Genomic DNA, 3,669 nt, shown 5'->3' on the forward strand with positions numbered 1-3,669 from the left:
GCTTTGACATGATATAAGACATTGCATTTTGTATTCAGCTTAGATGCCTATTGGCTTTGACATGACACTAGACATTGCATTTGATATTTAGGTTAGCTGCCTATTGCCTTTAACATGACATTGCATTTGATATTTAGGTTAGCTGCCCATTGCCTTTAACGTGGAGTTAGACATTGCAGTTGAGAATCCAAGCTGTATTTTTCCAAGCTGTGTTTTTGCACCAGAGAACCAAGATGTTTTGCTCTCACAGTAGACTAGACCTGATAAGAGAGAGTACATGGGCGTTGTTTCTCTTCCCTTGAGCTTGGGAACAGGAGTAGTCTTGGAGACCTGGCCAGTCTCCAAAAGGCTTGCTCAGTTTCCCAGGTCTGAGAGGAGGGGGCACACCTTTGTAACGAATGTAACAGGCTGCAGAGAGTCAGATTCGAATCTGCCGGACCTCGTGCTGGAGCTTGGCGCAGGCTGCCAGCAATCCCGTGTGGGTAGATGAATCTCTCTTTCTCGCGGCTGACAGGGGTCCTCAGCTTGCAGACCTTAGAAAGATGAAGCTGTGAATAGTTCCCACACGGTGAAGTATTTGTTTTGCTTTGCATTCAATATCTTATAAATATAATCTGCTGTGTATATTGCAAACTGATATATTTTGTTTGATTAACGCGGACTTGAAAGCTACTAATTCGTCATTCATTCATAAACATTGTGGTTGGGGAAGAATAAAATAACAATAAAAGTCTTCTTTGACCTCAGAAGTGCATTTCTGTTGTGTTATGTTAGTGCTTAGAAACTAGATAAGAGGAAAGCACTACAATTGGTACCTGGAGTCGTGGGGTGTCGGTCATTAAGAGGTGATTAAGAAGGGGTTTGACGAGTTAGTAGATTTCTAAGTGCACACTTTAAAAGTGTAATTGTTTTTTTGTTGTTTGGAGAATTACAGAAATTGTTTTCTGTTTGGAGAATCACAGTAGCATGGCAGACCATGTCTGAGAATACATGTGTTGATGAACTGCCTGATGGTGCTAAGAAAAACTGTGAATTGTTTTCTGTTTGGGGAATTACAGAAGAAAATGCATGTGTAGCTAAAATGCCTGATGTTGTTTTGAGAAATAATTCCCGTTGTATATATGTAGAAAACGTGTGTTTTGGAAGTAATGATGACAGAAAGGTCTGGATACCTTTATCTGCTTACAGAGAAATGCAGGAGAAATGTAGGCAGTTGGAACATGAAAATAGGAATTTACGTGAGCAAATTAGCCCGCAACTGAAAGTTATAAAAAGGCTGTTTTTGAAGAATCTTTCTTGTCCCATTCCAGTAATGAGGGGGTTAAGACAGCTCCGAGCTGCACTGAGTTTCCGTGTGAGCCAGGGTTTTCGGATGAGAGAGCTCAGAATGTGATTTACGAGTTACCGTTGCAAAATGCACAAGTAAGAGACACCGAGTTTCATTAGCTTGTTTGATTTTTGGAAAAAGAAAAGCCCTCATTTGAGTGAAATCCTAACACTTTTGTATATGGTCACTGTGAAAAATTATATGCAGCTGCGCGCGTGTGATTTGGCAAATGAAATAATGCAGACTTTAGGTTTTTGCGCAGTGCAAGAAGGAAATACTTATGTACATTTAAATCATGAACAAGGAAAGAAAATAGTGCCCCTAGCTAGAATCATACAATGGATCTGGTACTTGCAAGACAGGGCTAGAGTACCACAGATAAAAGAATTACCGATGAAACTGTGTGCACCATTTGAATTCGTGTCTACTGAAGATAAAAAGCATGTTTGTTTTACTAATGATTCATTGACTGAAATGTTGTTTTCTGGCACAGTAGAAGGAACAGCGTTGTATAATGTGTGTCAGATTTTAAAGCAAGAGCTACATGAGATGTGTCATTTTTATGCTGATTTTTGGTTCTTTGATAATGTTTTAGCACCTAACTGGTTCAATTACCTTGCAGATGTTAATGAGAAAAATGCAGAGAGAGAAGTGTACACCCAGAATTCTGCCTTAGTGGGGATGGCTATGTGGGTGCCCCAGAAATGTGAAAAGGCCACTTACAGGTGGGCAGAGATGAGAGAGATGCACATTCCCCTAGATTTGATAAAAATTGTGCAGCACGCACAAAAGCAATCTGTCATGCAAGCAGTCACAGAGCAGTTGGGGAGAGGAAAGTTACCAGAACAGAAATGGCAAATTGATCAGGTTTTAGGGAGAGTGATTGCTGCAAATTACCAAGGAAAAATCGAAATTATGCTGATACCTAGAAAAGAATCTGATTCATTCATACAAATTGGAGACAGAATGGCCCAAATTGACAAAAGTGCAGTGAATGGAGGTTTGGTAAAGAATGAGTCTGCCCCAGCCCTTCTGACAGTGCAAGAAAAGGGAAGCTGTGGTGCAGCAGATAAAAACCTCAATGCTGATGTGTGGGCTGAAGCCCCAAGTGACCCTCCAGAACCTGCAGAGAATATAACAAAGGGCCCCAAAAACGTCCTGCTGATTATAAAACAGGGAAAGAAAGAGGAAGGGTGCAGTTTAAATGAAAAATGTTATTTGCAAGAAAAGTCATACTTGTTTCTTTTGCAGATCCTACCACGTTTCGCCACTGTCCCTGAGTGCGCTGTGTGGTCCCCCTTCCGGTGTGTGCGTGTGGGGTCGGGGAAGGGACCGAATCCCCAACCTGAACCTGGCTGAGTAAAGTGCCAGCACCATGGATCCATTTTGCGCAAACTGCGCCTTCAGTTCAAGTTCAACTTGTTTGCTGTGTTTTTTTTTTTTTTTCCCTCTCGTATGGAACTCTGACTTTTGCTTATCTTCCAGCAAACCTTTCAGGTGGACCGTGCCTCTTTTACATGAGCAGAACTCATGCCACATCAAATTGCTAACACTGTTGAATTAGAGACTCATTCAGAAAAAAAAAAAAAAAAAAATTGCCCAGTCTTTTCTATGTAGATGTATCTGATGTGAAAGGTTATGAAATCAATGTGTTAATTCACTTCTATTGCTTTACAGGGATTGCTTTGATCATAATGTTTTTTTTTGTGTGCTGATGTTTTTTTTTTGTTTGAAATATGAGATATGTGAAACAAAAATTCATTGGTCAAAGGGCGGAATGTCCTGCCATTTGATAAGTTTTGTTTTGACCAATGACTTTGTGTTTCACCACTGCGCATATTAGTTGCTCAATGTTCACCAGTAGCATATGGTATGTTTTGTTCAGTTGAGCCGCCTATTGGCTTTGACATGGCATTAGCCATTACTTTCTGTATTCAGCTCAGCTGCCTATGGGCTTTGACATGATATAAGACATTGCATTTTGTATTCAGCTTAGATGCCTATTGGCTTTGACATGACACTAGACATTGCATTTGATATTTAGGTTAGCTGCCTATTGCCTTTAACATGACATTGCATTTGATATTTAGGTTAGCTGCCCATTGCCTTTAACGTGGAGTTAGACATTGCAGTTGAGAATCCAAGCTGTATTTTTCCAAGCTGTGTTTTTGCACCAGAGAACCAAGATGTTTTGCTCTCACAGTAGACTAGACCTGATAAGAGAGAGTACATGGGCGTTGTTTCTCTTCCCTTGAGCTTGGGAACAGGAGTAGTCTTGGAGACCTGGCCAGTCTCCAAAAGGCTTGCTCAGTTTCCCAGGTCTGAGAGGAGGGGGCACACCT

General features: G+C 40.9%; 1 long non-coding RNA gene across 1 annotated transcript; it reads left to right on the top strand.

Moving 5' to 3' along the window:
* The first annotated feature begins 1,448 nt into the window (after positions 1-1,448).
* LOC138299958 (uncharacterized) lies at positions 1,449-2,930 on the top strand. Its single transcript, XR_011204856.1, has 2 exons — positions 1,449-2,052; positions 2,579-2,930. It is a non-coding gene; the product is annotated as an uncharacterized lncRNA (long non-coding RNA).
* Positions 2,931-3,669: the final 739 nt, after the last annotated feature.

The sequence above is a fragment of the Pleurodeles waltl genome, chromosome 6 (assembly GCF_031143425.1).
Source record: "Pleurodeles waltl isolate 20211129_DDA chromosome 6, aPleWal1.hap1.20221129, whole genome shotgun sequence".
NCBI lineage: Eukaryota > Metazoa > Chordata > Amphibia > Caudata > Salamandridae > Pleurodeles > Pleurodeles waltl.